Consider the following 17,441-nt stretch of genomic DNA (forward strand, 5'->3'; position numbering starts at 1 on the left):
TGCTGTGGAATAACAACATGCTGGGCCCAGACCTCTGTGCTGTGAATGAAACATGCTGGGCCCAGCCCTCTGTGCTGGAATAACAACATGCTGGGCCCAGCCTTCTGTACTGTGAATAACAACATGCTGGGGCCCAGCCCTCTGTGCTGTGAATAACAACATGCTGGGCCCAACCCTCTGTCTGTGAATAACACATGCTGGGCCCAGCATCTCTCTCACTGCATCTGCATTTTTTAAAAACACTTTTCTCAGGGATGTGATTGTTCCCAATTTAATCAGGAATTCCTGCTTTTCTGACATTCTCCATTCACGTGTAAATTGAAACTGACCTATCCCCAAAGCCCAAATCCTGGTCTRTCTGTGCSCTGCAGCTTCAAACCCATAGTGGACTACATCGACACCCAGTTTGAGACKTACCTGCAGGAGGAGATGAAGATCAAACGTTCCCTGTTCGACTACCARGACACCAGGATCCATATCTGTCTCTACTTCATCGCCCCCACCGGACACTCTCTCAAATCACTGGATCTGGTCACCATGAAGAAACTGGACAGCAAGGTAACGTTTGAAATGCATTTGTTCTTGTATTAGGAGCTGCTCTTCTACTTTACAGCCCTGCAGGAATATACTGTTGCGGGAAAACATTTTTGGACACTGATGTGTTAGCATCTGAAGTGTTGGACATCATAAGAGTTGAACCTGGCAGCTCCCCTGAAGGATACTGACAAGGGTTCAGGTTCAGGTACAACCAGCTACGTTTTTATCTCAAAGTAGAGCTGCATTGCGTTTTGGACGCTTGCGTTTGTGTCAATCCAGAGTCAATATAAAAAAGCATAGTAGACCTGATGATTAAAACGCTATTGGAATGCAAAAGCTGCTCCTCCCTGTACTCCCAGGTAAACATCATCCCCGTCATTGCCAAGGCAGACACCATATCTAAGAGCGAGCTGCACAAGTTCAAGATCAAGATCATGTCAGAGCTGGTGAGCAACGGTGTTCAGATCCACCAGTTCCCTACTGAGGACGAGGCTGTCACCGAGATCAACTCCTCTATGAATGTGAGTCTGACGCACACACACACACACACACACACCCTTGTCTCGTCACAATGCAGTTGTGTATTCCAGGCACCTGTACACTGTAATCAGGTTGCTTGCGTCCCTGATTTACTGCGTCAGTCGAGGAGCCGATTGATTGAAAGAGACAACGGTGTCCTCCTTGAAAGATGACAAAACTGCGTGTTCCTTCCTCTTCCTCGATGTGAAACCTTGCTGTGTCTTGTGTTTTTAACTACAGTCATTATATATAAGAGGGTCATACATGCTCATTGCCAGTCTTATCATGCCATTATAACTGCCATCATAATGCATTAATTCAGTATCTGCCAGGCTTTAGTAAAGTGTTACTAAATGTTTATATGTTCAATTCAATCTTTTGTTCCAGGCCCATCTGCCCTTTGCTGTGGTTGGGGAGTGTTTGAGGAGGTTATAAGTGGGTAATAAGATGGTGAAAGCGAGACTGTACCCCTGGCGGAACTGTACATGGTAGGTATTCTCTATTTGATCCTGTACCCGGGGATCTGTACAGGGTAGGTATCTCTATTGATCCTGTACCCCTGGGGAACTGTCTTACAGGGTAGGTATCTCTTGATCCTGTACCCCTGGGGAACTGTACAGGGTAGGGTATCTCTCTTGATCCTGTACCCCTGGGGAACTGTACAGGGTAGGTTATCTCTATTGATCCTGTACCCCTGGGGAACTGTACAGGGTAGGTATCTCTATTGATCCTGTACCCCTGGGAACTGTACAGGGTAGGTTATCTCTATTGATCCTGTACCCCTGGGAACTGTACAGGGTAGGTATCTCTTTTGATCCTGTAACCCCTGGGGAAACTGTACAGGGTAGGTATCTCTGTTGATCCTGTTACCTCTGGGGAACTGTACAGGGTAGGTATCTCTTTGTTTGATCCTGTACCTCTTGGGAACTGCTGTACAGGGTAGGTATCTCTATTGATCCTGTAACCCCTGGGGAACTGTACAGGGTAGGTATTCTCTGATCCTGTACCCCTGGGAAACTTGTACAGGGTAGTATCTCTTGATCCTGTACCCCTGGGAACTTACAGGGTAGGTATCTCTCTGATCCTGTACCCCTGTGGGAACTGTACAGGGTAGGTATCTCTCTATTGATCCTGTACCTCTGGGGAACTGTTACAGGGTAGTATCTCTATTGATCCTGTACCCTCTTGGCGAACTGTACAGGGTAAAGGTATCTCTCTGATCTCTGTACCCCTGGGGAACTTGTACAGGGTAGGTATCTCTCTGATGCTGATTATACTACCCTGGGGCAACTGTACAGGGTAGGTATCTCTCTGCACAGGGTAGGTATCTCTCTGATCCTGTACATTGATTATACAGTTATAGAACCATATAAATCAATTGGAAAGTGGACAACACCGAAACAGGTCAAATAAGAACACACAGTAATCAATTAAAGTCCATTTTTCTATACTACTGATGCAAACAGAGCAAGACCTCAGAATCAATAGGCCTGGGCTAGAAAAGTGAATACACATCATTAATGCATCGATATTACGCAATCACGAGAGACCCATATCATTAATGCCAATATAAAATTGTTATTTTCTCAAATACGTATTGTTGCTAACTTGCCATAGAATGACCCYTCCCTTTCAAACTATAAGGTATATTACCATATTAAACCAACCATATAACCCAGTCCTGCTGTGTTGTGTTGATCAGTGGAGAACGAGAGCCACTGTGACTTTGTGAAGCTGAGAGAGATGTTGCTGAGAGTGAACATGGAAGACCTGAGAGAGCAGACTCACGCCAGACACTACGAGCTGTACAGACGCTGCAAACTGGAGGAGTTGGGCTTCACAGATACAGACCCCGACAACAAACCCTTTAGGTGAGACCAGCTCTTGTTCAAAGTTACATAGCGGGCAGGTTGTCTATCCTTTTTTTTTTTTTTTATGTGCTGAAGGTTTGTCATCAAATATGAACAATATGAACTGAAATTAGACTAGTGTTGGAAGCCAAAAATACAGCCAAAGCTAGCATCAGAACCCGTAGTACTCACCGGCCCCTGGAGATCATCAAAAAGCCCATGGACGTCTCACAACAGTCAGAGACCTAATGCACATTCTAGAATGAAATATAGGATTCATCCCAAACGGCACCCTATTTCCTACATAGTGCCCTACTTTTGACCAGGGCACCCTATTCCCTACATAYTGCCCTACTTTTAGGGTGCTATTCGGGATACAAACCTTKATACCGTATAASTGTAACTACRTTGTCTTCCCTCACCAATCAGTCTGCAGGAGACATATGAGGCCAAGAGGAAAGAGTTCCTGGGGGATCTGCAGCATAAGGAGGACGAGATGAGACAGATGTTTGTCAACAAAGTGAAAGAGACGGAGGCAGAGCTGAAAGAAAAGGAGAGGGAGGTAATCATTCATGGGTGCTTCTGGGAGTTGTCTTGTTTAGATAATGATTCTGCTCCTCATGTTGAGAACATGTTCTAGACTGTGGCTAGACGATGAGACTCTGGGTTGTTTCTGGACTGGGCATTAGAATCTAATCAGCCATGTGACCATGTGTCTACAGAGCGTTAGAATCTAATCAGCCATGTGACCATGTGTCTACAGAGCGTTTTGGGAGCATCGAACAGTTTGGACCCTTTTACTTTAGTTTGAACTGTTGTCTCAGTGTAGCATTCTGAGACATGTGGATGTGGATGTGCTGCTGCCAGTGGTGAGTGTTGTCTCAGTGTAGCATTCTGAGACATTTCCTTGGATGTGCTGCTGCCAGTGGTGAGTGTTGTCTCAGTGTAGCCTTCTGAGACATTTCCTTGGATGTGCTGCTGCCAGTGGTGATTTTAGCATGTAAGTCTTGGTGGGGCAAATGCTATATATATATTTGTTATAATTCTTTTTTTACGCATGCCAGCAAAGTCACTACACAGCACTAAACATTCTACAACATTCGCAGAGTACGACCCTGCCTCACACAGGAAGCGGCGCAGGTCCTAATCCAGGCACTTGTCATCTCCGTCTGGATTACTGCAACTCGCTGTTGGCTGGCTACCTGCCTGGTGCCATTAAAACTCATCTACAACTCATCCAGAACGCCGCAGCCCGTCTGGTGTTCAACCTTCCAAGTTCTCTCACGTTCACCTCCGCTCCTCCGCTCTCTCCACTGGCTTCCAGTTGAAGCTCGCATCCGCTACAAGACCATGGTGCTTGCCTACGGAGCTGTGAGGGGAACGGCACCCCCGTACCTTCAGGCTCTGATCAGGCCTCACACCCAAAAAGGCACTGCGTTCATCCACCTCTGGCCTGCTCGCCTCCCTACTCTGAGGAAGTACAGTTCCGCTCAGCCCAGTCAAACCTGTTCGCTGCTCTGGCACCCAATGGTGGAACAAACTCCCTCACGACGCCAGGTCAGCGGAGTCAATCACCACCTTCCGGAGACACCTGAAACCCCACCTCTTTAAGGAATACCTAGGATAGGATAAAGTAATCCTTCTAACCCTCCCCCCCTTAAAAGAGTTAGATGCACTATTGTAAAGTGGTTGTTCCACTGGATATCATAAGGTGAATGCACCAATTTGTAAGTCGCTCTGGATAAGAGCGTCTGCTAAATGACTAAATGACATGTTAAATGTAAACAATACATTAATTGCACTATAACGGTGACAAACGGTGCCCACAAACTGTTAGGGCCAATACAAAGCTGGTCCAAACAGTAGAGCTTTCTTTTCAGCCCCATGGAGTGAATCCTTACCACTGCTACACCAGGCTATCAGCGGAGCCTTGTCTGGCAGAGAAACAGTTCATTCAGCCTCATTTACTGCCTTTAAAAAAACATAGCTGATATGGCTGACTTGTTTAAATAAATGTGGTTTCTACTGACAATTGAGATGTACAAACTATGGTAATAAGGGAATGGTGAGCAGATAAGAGGCCATCCGTAATTTCAAGTAAGACATTAATATGCGAGCGACGACGGACGTAGTCAATATAACTATTTGTTCAGCACTTTTGAAATTTATAGCGACAGAATTCAGAACATGGGCCGTTCTTAGTGTTRGCCCTGTACACCAAGTCAGAACCGCAGGATAAATAAAGGGGGCATATAAGCAGACAATGAAAGCCCTTACAACATTCAATGATAACATTTCTCTAAAACAGGTTATAGGCTACATGTGCACCACCAAGTCAGAACAGTAGGATATGTTATGAAGGGGAAAAGGATTAAATTAGGGTGAGGCACCTGGGCTACTAACAGCTTACTACACAACATACACTTAGTATTACTTTATTAGCCACAGTATACATTAGCTTCAGTATCCATATCTCCCTGGAATATTACATAATTTATGCAGCAGCATACAAGACATTTTTGGACTCACCTTGTTGTGTTGTGCTCACTTGAACAGGAAGGTGGTGCGGCAGTCCTTGTGGGCAAATTTTGTCATCTTTGTCATCAAAGTCTATCATTCTCTGGACTTATGGTGCTTTCAAGATAACTGGGAACTCAGGTCAGAGCTCTAGAAAGAGGCCAGAGTTCCTGACTTGGAATTCCGAGTTGGATGCCCGTTCAAAGTGTATTTTCCCAGTCGGAGCWAATTTTTRCCCCCCTTAGTCACTGAAGTCTGAGATTTCCCAGTTCCGAGTTTCCAGATGTTTTGAACGTGGCACAAGTTTTGCTGGATTGACAGCATAACCAATGTATTCAACCTTTTCTGGCCCGTGGTGTTGCGTGGGCCAGAAAAGCTTTGAAAAGAGACCCTTAAACCCAGACTTGGACCAAACACCCTTTCCACCAAATAGCAGGGGAAGCAAAATATTGATTGCTTTGCTGTGCTTGCAGTTAGCCACTGATTCCTTCTAAACCACTCATTGTTGAATTTGCGATATCCAATGTTTATTTCCAATGGCCAATGAGCACTGATACGTTTTATCTATAGTTTCTCTTCGTATGACAAGGATTGAAAAGGATTTGCCAGTAGATTGTCGACGTGATTTATGATGACTGCTTGTCTAGCTTGCTAGCTAAAATTTTGAAAGTATGATATTGACATGATCAGTCCAATCAAACGTGATTTGATGTTATTTTATCTGTGGCCAATGACCTTGAGCCTTCTTGGATGGGCACTTCTAATGTAAATCTATGGCAGCACCCAAGGGGGCGTGAACTTTTTAGCTCTCCCTGTAGATTATGCGGTGACGTAGTGTCCCCATGAGTGACAGAACACTGAGCCAATCACGGCACAACTAGAGAACATTACCAACCCCTTCGCTCCGTATTTTCCGCTGGCTGCCCCACCACCACAGAAAGCACTGAGCTAGGCTGAAACACCTGCATTTTGGAGCTGCCTTACTCAACAAAGCTAAACAGAGACCATGTTTGTATGCGGCATTATTAACTCAATATAATTTGTTTTGTTTGCAAACTGATATGTGACATGATTTAATACCAAAATAACATGCAAAATGGGCACAACTTTTRTTTTTTTTTGCTTAACGGGTGGGGCTGAAAACAAGTGGGGRTCCACCTGCCCTGAATGACGGGCTGCTGACTGTATTATTAGACTTTAAAGCGCCAAGTGCCTACATGTTACCAACCTGTCTCCCCCTCCTCTCCAGCTCCATGAGAGGTTTGAGCAGCTGAAGAGGATGCACCAGGAGGAGAAGAGGAATCTGGAGGAGAAGAGGAGCGATCTGGAGGAAGAGATGAACGACTTCAACAGGAGGAAGGTGGCAGCTGAGACGCTGATGGGTCAGTCTCTACAGGGATCCTCACAACTGTTCAGAAAGGACAAGAAGAAGTAAATATTTTCTTTCTTTCACTTATCCTCTCGGTCTTTCTCCTCTTCACTTTACTTTGTCTCTCTCTGTGTCTCTCTCGCTGTGTGTGTCTCTCTCTCTCTCTCCCCCTCTCTCTCTCTCTCTCTCTCTGTCTCTCTCTCTGTCTCTGTCTCTGTCTCTGTCTCTGTCTCTGTGTGTGTGTCTCTCTCCTTTAGTTTATTTTTTTGTGTTTAGCATTCAGTCCATTGTTTCATATACTATAGCTCTAGTGATATCTGGCATCTTGTTGGTTATTACTGCATTGTCGGAACTAGAAGCACAAGCATTTCGCTACACTCGCATTAACATCTGCTAACCATGTGTATGTGACTAATAAAATTTGATTTGATTTGATTTGATTTGATCTCCACTGCAAGTGTTAAATTCCAGAGGGTCCTTGAGGGAATCAGTGTCAGGGTTTAGACCTAGATAACCACTTGACTCACTATAGCCAAGCTTCAACTGAGCAATACGCTATGGAGTCGACACTCACACAGCACAGTTGCAGTCAGGAAGCGACTGATGATATAGCATTACAGTGCCAGGAGACATCTTGGCTTGGAAACTGTGATACGGGGGACAGATTGAGTCTGACATTGTGTGCCCAGACAGTGGGGGAGGTCGCAGTTTGCCTTGTCACCACCTGATGCTTGTGGATCTGCAACACACACATACAAACACAATATCACACACACTACACACCACCACCAGACCATCTCTGCATAGTGTGACCTGTCAGTTAGCATCTCAGCTAGGCTAGGCTGGGTCGCTGGTGTTTAGCTACACAATATGAATTGATAGGGTAACACTAGTCTTTTCTCCCTGCCTCTGATGTATGATAACACAGATTTGACTAGACTGTGATAACACTAGCTACGTTTGACTGGTGTTATCATAGAGGCTGTGGGCTGTATGTGTCATTCACTGTTTGGGCACTACCAGAGACCTACTGTATATATTTGTCTCTGGGTGACGCTTAAATGGTTCAGAGTGGTAGCCTATTCAGTTCATAGTTAGACATCATAGATGGTAGCCTATTCAGTTCATAGTTAGACATCATAGATGGTAGCCTAGTCAGTTCAGTTAGACATCATAGATGGTAGCCTATTCAGTTCACAGTTAGACATCATAGATGGTAGCCTATTCAGTTCATAGTTAGACATCATAGATGGCTAGCCTATTCAGTTCATAGTTAGACATCATAGATGGTAGCCTATTCAGTTCACAGTTAGACATCATAGATGGTAGCCTATTCAGTTCAACAGTAGAAATCATATGGTAGCCTATTCAGTTCACAGTTAGACATCATAGATGGTAGCCTAGTCAGTTCAGTTAGACATCATAGATGGTAGCCTATTCAGTTCAGAGTTAGACATCTTGTATCTTGTGTCAGTCTGTCTATTGTAATGGAATAATGGTCTCACTCCTCAGACATTTAACTTAATAGAGTCTCGATGACAGGAAATGTTAAGCAGCACACTGATGAGGAGGAGAAAGTGTGAGGAAATGTGAGGAAATAAGAAGGTTGACTATTGAATACGACTCTGATGACTCGTTAATGTGAAGGTTATAGTGCCCTCTACTGGACAGTTCCCACATTTCATAATATAACCATTTGTGCGAAGATGGACGTATCATTTAACAGTTTTGTTCACTATGTAAAACTGAAACGGACATGACGTTGAAATAATTGCGATCATTGCTAACGCAGCGTTCTCAACCTAGTATTTTGTTTTAAATACGATATTTTTCTTTGATTTTCCAACTCATTTATCAAATTCTATACACGTTCCTTTTACCATATTTTTGCCATATTTTCTTTCTTCCCTCTTTCAGTTGATTCATGGCCGCGCAGCAACATCAAGGCAACCAGGAATGTGTATCTTCATCACCATGGGAACAAGGGACATATTTTATCTTCACTTTTATCTTCAGGGACTATTTTCATTCTGAAATTGTATGAATGGCCTCAATGACACACACCTCTTTTACACTACATGTGAGAGAGCGAGTGAGAGAGATGTGTGATGATGACGAGCTGGCTGTGAACCGCTATGTGTATTCAAGGATCAGAAAAGTGACCACACACAGTGGACTTTATGATTACGTCCCAAATGGCACCCTATTCCCTGCAGTATACAGTGTACTACTTTTGACCAGGAACAATAGGGTGTCATTTGGGACACCTTTATCTCCAGTGCTGACTCCACAAGACATGTGAAAAGAAAATCTGAACTCTGTTATGACAACTTATGCATATGTTGTTTTACATTCTTGGTGTGAACGTGTGTCCATCTATCATGGGAAACGTACTTGTATACTGTATATGAATATATGCATATTAATACTATATTAGTTTTTTTTATATATTAAGAAGTAGTTTATGATGCTGTAGCTAGGTAGAGTACAGTATATTTAATAATAATTTATTACGTTTCTATAGCGCTTTTCATAGAATCTCAAAGTGCTTCAAAAACAAACAAGCAATATATAACAGCCTCCACTCTTCTGGGAAGGCTTTAACCCCTTATTTTTTGGCACTAAACAGTCGCTCTCTCTACATACATACGTACATACACACGATCGACCAAACGTATGTGGACACCTGCTCGTCGAACAGCTCATTCCAAAATCATGGGCATTAATATGGAGTTGGTCCCCCCTCTGCTGCTATAACAGCCTCCACTCTTCTGGGAAGGCTTTCCACTAGATGTTGGAACAGTGCTGCGGGGACTTGCTTCCATTCAGCCACAAGAGCATTAGTGAGGTTGTGCACTGATGTTGGGCGATTAGGCCTGGCTCGCAGTCTGCGTTCCAATTCTTCCCAAAGGTGTTCAATGGGGTTGAGGTCAGGGCTCTGTGGAGGACAGTCAAGTTCTTCCACACCGATCTCGACAAACCATTTCTGTATGGACCTCGTTTTGTGCATGGGGGCATTGTCATGCTGAAACAGGAAAGGACCTTCCCCAAACTGTTGCCTCAAGGTTGAATGTAATCATCTAGAATGTCATTGTATAATGTAGCGTTAAGATTTCCCCTTCACTGTAACTAAGTGGCCTAGCCCGAACCATGAAAAATTGCCCCAGACCATTATTCCTCCTCCACCAAACTTTACAGTTGGCACTATGCATTGGGGCAGGTAGCGTTCTCCTGACATCCACCAAACCCAGTTTCGTCTGTCGGACTGCCAGATCATGAAGCGTGATTCATCACTCTAGAGAACGTGTTTCTACTGCTCCAGAGTCCAGTGGCGGCGAGCTTTATACCACTCCAGCTGACGCTTGGCATTGCACATAGTGATCTTAGGCTTGTGTGTGCCTGCTCGGTCATGGAAACCCATTTAATGAAGCTCCCGACGAACAGTTATTGTGCTGACGTTGCTTCCAGAGGGAGTTGGAACTCGGTAGTGAGTGTTACAACCGAGGACAGACGATATTTACGCGCTACGGGATTCAGCACTCCGCGGTCCTGTTCTGTGAGCTTGTGTGCCCGACCACTTCGTGGCTAAGCCGTTGTTGTGCCTAGACGTTTCCACTTCACAATAACACTTACAGTTGACCAGGGCAGCTCTAACAGGGCAGAAATTTGACAAACTGACTTGTTGGAAAGGTAGAATCTTATGACGATGCCACGTTGAAAATCACTGAGCTCTTCAGTACGGGCCATTCTACTGCCAATGTTTGCCAGGGTGTGGCTGAAATAGCCGAAGCCACTAATTTGAAGGGGTGTCCACATACTTTTGTGTGTATGTGTATATACACTACCGGTCAAAAATTTTAGAACACCTACTCATTCAAGGGTTTTTCTTTATTTTACTATTTCTACATTGTAGAATAATAGTGACGACATCAAAACTATGAAATAGCACATGGAATCATATACAGTGGGGAGAACAAGTATTTGATACACTGCCGATTTTGCAGGTTTTCCTACTTACAAAGCATGTAGAGGTCTGTAATTTTTATCATAGGTACACTTCAACTGTGAGAGACGGAATCTAAAATCTAAAATCCAGAAAATCACATTGTATGATTTTTAAGTAATTCATTTGCATTTTATTGCATGACATAAGTATTTGATCACCTACCAACCAGTAAGAATTCCGGCTCTCACAGACCTGTTAGTTTTTCTTTAAGAAGCCCTCCTGTTCTCCACTCATTACCTGTATAAAAGACACCTGTCCACACACTCAATCAAACAGACTCCAACCTCTCCACAATGGCCAAGACCAGAGAGCTGTGTAAGGACATCAAGGATAAAATTGTAGACCTGCACAAGGCTGGGATGGGCTACAGGACAATAGGCAAGCAGCTTGGTGAGAAGGCAACAACTGTTGGCGCAATTATTAGAAAATAGAAGAAAATAGAAGAAGTTCAAGATGATGGTCAATCACCCTCGGTCTGGGGCTCCATGCAAGATCTCACCTCGTGGGGCATCAATGATCATGAGGAAGGTGAGGGATCAGCCCAGAACTACACGGCAGGACCTGGTCAATGACCTGAAGAGAGCTGGGACCACAGTCTCAAAGAAAACCATTAGTAACACACTACGCCGTCATGGATTAAAATCCTGCAGCGCATGCAAGGTCCCCCTGCTCAAGCAGGCGCATGTCCAGGCCCGTCTGAAGTTTGTCAATGACCATCTGGATGATCCAGAGGAGGAATGGGAGAAGGTCATGTGGTCTGATGATTCAAAAATAGAGCTTTTTGGTCTAAACTCCACTCGCCGTGTTTGGAGGAAGAAGAAGGATGAGTACAACCCCAAGAACACCATCCCAACCGTGAAGCATGGAGGTGGAAACATCATTCTTTGGGGATGCTTTTCTGCAAAGGGGACAGGACGACTGCACCGTATTGAGGGGAGGATGGATGGGGCCATGTATTGCGAGATCTTAGCCAACAACCTCCTTCCCTCAGTAAGAGCATTGATGATGGGTCGTGGCTGGGTCTTCCAGCATGACAACGACCCGAAACACACAGCCAGGGCAACTAAGGAGTGGCTCCGTAAGAAGTATCTCAAGGTCCTGGAGTGGCCTAGCCAGTCTCCAGACCTGAACCCAATAAAAAATCTTTGGAGGGAGCTGAAAGTCCGTATTGCCCAGCGACAGCCCCGAAACCTGAAGGATCTGGAGAAGGTCTGTATGGAGGAGTGGGCCAAAATCCCTGCTGCAGTGTGTGCAAACCTGGTCAAGAACTACAGGAAACGTATGATCTCTGTAATTGCAAACAAAGGATTCAGTACCAAATATTAAGTTCTGCTTTTCTGATGTATCAAATACTTATGTCTTGCAATAAAATGCTAATTAATTACTTAAAAATCATACAATGTGATTTTCGGGATTTTTGTTTTAGATTCCGTCTCTCACAGTTGAAGTGTACCTATGATAAAAATTACAGACCTCTACATGCTTTGTAAGTAGGAAAACCTGCAAAATCGGCAGTGTATCAAATACTTGTTCTCCCCACTGTAGTAACCAAAAAAGTGTTAAACAAATCTAAATATATTTTATATTTGAGATTCTTCAAATAGCCACACTTTGCCTTGATGACAGCTTTGCACACTCTTGGCATTCTCTCAACCAGCTTAATGAGGTAGTCACCTGGAATGCATTTCAATTAACAGGTGTGCCTTAAGTAAATTTGTGGTATTTCTTTCCTCCTTAATGCGTTTGAGCCAATCAGTTGTGTTGTGACAAGGTAGGGGGTTATACATAAGATGGCCCGATTTGGTAAAAGACCAAGTCCATATTATGGCAAGAACAGCTCAAATAAGCAAAGAGAAACAACAGTCCATTACTTTAAGACATGAAGGTCAGTCAATACGGAACATTTCAAGAACTTTGAAAATGTCTTAGTGCAGTCGCAAAAACCATCAAGCCCTATGATGAAACTGGCTCTCATGAGGACCTCCACAGGAAACGAAGACCCAGAGTTACCTCTGCTGCAGAGGATTAGTTCATTAGAGTTTCCAGCCTCAGAAATTGCAGCCCAAATAAATGCTTCAAAGTTCAAGTAACAGACACATCTCAACATCAACTGTTCAGAGGAGACTGCGTGAATCAGGCCTTCATGGTCAAATTGCTGCAAAGAAACCACTACTAAAGGACACCAATAATAAGAAGAGACTTGCTTGGGCCAAGAAACACGAGCAATGGACATTAGACCGGTGGAGATTTGTCCTTTGGTCTGGAGTCCAAATTGGAGATTTTGGGTTCCATCCGCCGTGTCTTTGTGAGACGCGGTATTGGTGAACGGATTATCTCTGCATGTGTATTTCCCACCGTAAAGCATGGAGGAGGAGGTGTTATGGTGTGGGGGTGCTTTACTGGTGACACTGTCTCAGATGTATTTAGAATTCAAGGCACACCTTACCAGCATGGCTACCACAGCATTCTGCAGCGATACGCCATCACATCTGGTTTGGGCTTAGTCCCACTATCATTTGTTTTTTAGCAGAACAATGACCCAACACACCTCCAGGCTGTGTAAGGGCTATTTTACCAAGAAGGAGAGTGATGGAATGCTGCATCAGAAGACCTGGCCTCCACAATCCCCCGACCTCAACCCAATTGAAATGTTTTGGGATGAATCGGACCGTGTAGTGAAGGAAAAGCAGCAAATAAGTGCTCAGCATATGTGGGAACTCCTTCAAGACGGTTGGAAAAGCATTCCAGGTGAAGCTGCAAAGCTGTCATCAAGGCAAAGGGTSGCTATTTGAAGAATGTCAAATAAATAAATATTGATTTGTTTAACACTTTTTTTTGGTTACTACATGATTCCATGTGCGTTTACTTCATAGTTTTGATGTCTTCATCATTATTCTACAATGTAGGAAATGGTACAAATAAAGAAAAACCCTTGAATGAGTAGGTGTTTTGACTTTTGACCGGTAGTGTGTGTGTTTACAGTGTATGTACACATTTTACAGGAGCTCTGTGCTTAGGCTGCTATTAAGGCTTTATGGCAACTATACTATGCAATAAGGGTGAAAGCTACCATTCTGTGCAATTGAATTAAATATGCAAAGGTAAAAGGAGCTATGGCATACAGTGCTGTAGGACATGCCTCTGACTGCTGTTTTTTCTCTGAAATGTTACTGTTAAAGGGAAAGCGGATAAGACCACTGTATGCCTTTTCATTCCAATAAAGAAGTAAAGCGGTGTTCACTTGGGCCGTGTATGCATTGCTCTGGGACTTCAGAAGGCGAATCATGGTTTTATCAATGCTGTGTATGTGTGTGTGTATATATATATATATATATCTAATTCCTGAGTTTTACCAGCCACACTGATCACTTCTCTGTCCTGTATTGCTTGGCTGACGACTCAAACGGAATTTTACCGCTGCTCTATCGTTCCCTACATAGTTCAGTCTGAGACTGCCGTCATTGAAGTCGTTTGTGGTGACGTCAAAACGAGGGGTGTTGTACAAAACATAGTCATCAGCGATTGTATCATCTCTAACCAATCAGAGTATCAAAGCCAATGACACATTTTAAAAACACTGCTTTAACCAAGTGTGTTCTGGCCCAACACATCGGTTTCAGGGACCAATCAGAAATCCATTCTAGACATCGTCTGGGAGTTACTCAGATCCAGACTCATTGCTGAGAGGAAGCTAACGTCTGTGGGCGTGGCGTAGCATTTGGCCGGCGCAAGGAGGTTGGGTAGCCAGGCAACTGAATTGCATGGTCAGATGTAGTAGGGCATCTTTAAAATACCCAAGACCTGGTTGACTGTGATGTTACCCAAGACCTGGTTGACTGTGGCGTTAACCAAGACCTGGTTGACTGTGATGTTAACCAAGACCTAGTTGACTGTGGCGTTAACCAAGACCTGGTTTAACTGTGGCGTTAACCAAGACCTGGTTAACTGTAGCGCGTTAACCAAGACCTGGTTGACTGTGGGTTAACCAAGACCTGGTTGACTGTGGCGTTAACCAGACCTGGTTGACTGTGATGTTTACCCAAGACTTGGTTGACTGTGGGTTAACCAAGACCTGGTTGACTGTGGCGTTAACCAAGACCTAGTTGACTGTGGGTTAACCAAGACCTGGTTGAACTGTGGCGTTAACCAAGACCTGGTTGACTGTGATGTTACAAGACCTGGTTGACTGTGGCGTTAACCAAGACTGGTTGACTGTGATGTTACCAAGACCTGGTTGACTGTGGCGTTAAACCAAGACTGGTTGACTGTGGCGTTAACCAAGACCTGGTTGACTGTGGCGTTAACCAAGACCTGGTTGACTGTGGCGTTAACCAAGACCTGGTTGACTGTGGCGTTAACCAAGACCTGGTTGACTGTGGCGTTAACCAAGACCTGTTGACTGTGGGTTACCAAGACTGGTTGACTGTGGCGTTAACCAAGACTGGTTGACTGTGATGTTACCAAGACCTGGTTGACTGTGGCGTTAACCAAGACCTGGTTGACTGTGGCGTTTGTGGGTCAACGTTTTTTTTTTCTTCTCCAACCCTGCATTTCCCTACATTTACTTTACTCTGTTTTATTTTTGTTTTTATTTTGGTTTTTATTTTATTTTAACCTAAGTGCTAGTCTGTTTGTGCTATCATGCCTACTGTAACATGTATGTATGGCTTGACAATGAGCAGTGGAGTATACAAGAGCACAAACAGGTTTGTTACCAGGCTAGTTTTTATTTCTCCACTAAGCATGGGTTATCTGAGTTACATAAGGGAGATTTTGTTTTATTGCTCCCAGGCAATTAATCAATGAATAGCAGGTATTGTCATAGTATTAACCTGCTTCAAGCGAGGGGTAATTATGTAGTGATCAATTAGTCTAGTGATTGGCACATGCAAAATACTGGTCCTTTTTAAAATACTAGCTAACTTATAGCCTACTTTTAGTTATATAATCTTCATGTCCATAAATGTACAGTACACAATTCCAATTGAGTATAGGTTCAGAGAATGTCAAGGTAGTATAGTTTGTCAAGTAGTATAGGCTAATGTTCTGTTCATGCATTATGACTTTCCTGGGCATGCAGGGTGTATGCTCCTGTATGCTAACCTGCCTGCTTGTCTCCTGTTCAAATCAATGACCTGAGGTTTTTCTTTTCTTTTCATAGCTTCTTTAGTCTTCCGTCTGCGTGCTCCCTAACATCAGGAAGGAATTTAAATTAGAAGACTGACTTTCTACCACGCCAAAAGGATGGCTGTTCTAATCTTCCCCTATTGACAATTAACAATCTATTGAGCGTACTATTTTTTACAGTGTGATATCGAAGCTACATTTTTTGTAAAAATCTTTGTGCATCCTAAATGGCACCTTATTCCCTATACTGTGCACTACTTTTGACCTAAGCCTCTGGTCAAAAATGGTGCATTACCAAGGGAATAGAGTGCCATTTGGGATGCAGTCCTTGCTGCTCTTTCCTGAACTCTTCAAGTGATGTTCTTACCTAATACCTAGTCTTGGAGTCTTCCATACAGCTCAGCATATTAGTACACACGTTCTCTAATAGTCAGAAAGTATATAGGCTATCTATAGGGCTATAAAGTAGTGCACTATATAGGGTGATATTGGGGATGCAACTATGGTTCAATAATAGCTGATGCTCTATAGCATGCTTCTCTGCATGACATTTTACACATGACTTTCTTCAATAAGCATAAGATAACTAGCCGAGGTGCCAGCCTGTTTCTGTTCTAGAAAGCAGTTGGTAAGAGAGCAGTAACCGACTGGCATTCAGGCTGCAAGACAACAATTTTTCAGATTAAAATCCCCCAGAGTTTATTAAGTAGTTCATTAGATGAACGAATGTGTTTTCCATGCTGTTGTCCGGGTTTACCCTGACTGTTCTATGTATTTGACTAGTGACTCGTCTTATTCCACTGAACATCTGTAAGAGTTTTATTAAGGACGCTGCAACCTGCACGGGGTTGTTACGGTTGTCTATTAATAAGAAATAATAACTTTATTTAACAAACTGTGACTTTGTGGAATATGATCTATGGATTAGTCTACCTACTTAAATAAAATAATAGTGATATTTGTGCTATGGTGGTTGGGATTGTATAATTTTATGGCTAAAGATTAACCACCAAGGTGTATTGTTGAATTTGTCTGAAATTAAGAACAATATTCCAGCAGAACAAAATGAGCTTCTTTCAATTGTTATTTGAAATTACACTAAAACTACAAAATATAAATGTTATCCTAAAGTGTCCAAGATTATAGTTAAACAATCTTAAAATAAGTTGTCTTATAAAAGTGATTGATTATACCCTGTCTCGTATAGATTTGTATTTGCTCGCTATTAATAAAGCTACTTTGAAAAATGTCTTCACCTCTTTGATTCAATGTTAATGAATACATTCTGACAGCTCTTAAGTTTGGTTTGTACCTCTTCTCATGTCTACACAGGCTTATAGTGTGTCAAAGCGCCACGCACTCTCTCCCCCTTGAGCCCCTGGCTTTCTAGACTGTTCTAGAGTCCAGAGCAATGGCTGAATGGTCCAGGCACAGAGTTACTGGTTTCCAGTTACCAAATAGTGTACCTTTCTGAATTGTTGGTTTTATATTCATTGTGAAAATGTTACAGAAGAAA

The 17,441-nt window shown here is 43.3% G+C and overlaps 1 pseudogene; it reads left to right on the forward strand.

The window, feature by feature from the left end:
* Positions 1 to 350: 350 nt before the first annotated feature.
* On the forward strand, positions 351 to 17,176 carry LOC112069816 (septin-8-A-like; annotated as a pseudogene).
* Positions 17,177 to 17,441: the final 265 nt, after the last annotated feature.

Source organism: Salvelinus sp. IW2-2015, unplaced genomic scaffold (assembly GCF_002910315.2).
Source record: "Salvelinus sp. IW2-2015 unplaced genomic scaffold, ASM291031v2 Un_scaffold1126, whole genome shotgun sequence".
Taxonomy (NCBI): Eukaryota; Metazoa; Chordata; class Actinopteri; order Salmoniformes; family Salmonidae; genus Salvelinus; species Salvelinus sp. IW2-2015.